This window comes from Alligator sinensis, unplaced genomic scaffold (assembly GCF_000455745.1).
Source record: "Alligator sinensis unplaced genomic scaffold, ASM45574v1 scaffold1017_1, whole genome shotgun sequence".
Lineage (NCBI taxonomy): Eukaryota > Metazoa > Chordata > Crocodylia > Alligatoridae > Alligator > Alligator sinensis.
Genome location: NW_005843912.1, coordinates 17,459 through 18,456, shown reverse-complemented (window position 1 = coordinate 18,456; position 998 = coordinate 17,459).

The following is a 998-nucleotide window of genomic DNA, read 5'->3' as shown; positions in this document are numbered from 1 at the left end:
TCTCCTGATCTATCCAATTTCCCTTTTCCCTGCCACTACCAAATTTTCAGAAGTCAAAATATCTTAGTAGGAGCTTTCTCTCCGCTCCAAGACTGACATGACAGAAGTAGATCCAAACCAGTTTCTCTCTGCAGATGGCAGTGAACTTCACTGGTTTGGAAGGACTGATGCTGCGGGAAGCTGACTTATTCACATCTCTCTTGTTAGGGCTTCTGGGACTTACTCCCTAGAGCCCAGCTTACCTCTGAAGCACAGAATGAGAAACAAGCCTTCCTGGATTCGTGTATTTTAAATCAGAAAAGTTTTGGTTTGGTTTTTTTAGTTTGATCACCTTTTATCTATTGTTTCCTATTTCTTGGCCAGGATAAGTATCATCTGCGGTAAGCCTGTGCAAAGTGGCTAGTATTCGCTTCGGATTCGGTTGGTTCAGGGGACAGTGATACTATTCAGTGATTTCAAATTGTTGTCCCGAATCGATTCAGCCAAATCTGATTTGGCTATTTGTCTGCTGCGAAATTGGCTGAATCTCTGAAGTGAAGGCCCAATCCCCCGTCCAGCCCCAGCGTCCCAGCACCTTAAAGAAAAGAAAAAGCCCCACACTCACTGGCTCCTACCAGGCAGGGAAGCGATCCCCACTGCCCCCCACTACCCCGTGCTGTTGGGGGGGGGGTGCTCTGCGATGAGCCCCAAGAGGCCGGTGAGTGCAGGGCTTTTTTTTTGTTAAGTGTAGGTTAACCTCAAGGTTACTGTGCATTAAAATAATGCCCAGTGGGTGTGTCTACACAAGACACTACTGCACAGTGGTTACTGCAAATTTACTCAGTACTTGTATAAGTTAAGTATTAAATCAATGCCCAGTAACCAGAGTTACTACACAGTAGCACCAGCAAACTCCTTTATGGGATGCTACTGTGCAGTAGCTTGATACTACCGTAACCTTCACCGGTGCACTAGGCCAGGCGATATGCCAGATTTCAGATCCTCAAGGTGCCAGTAGC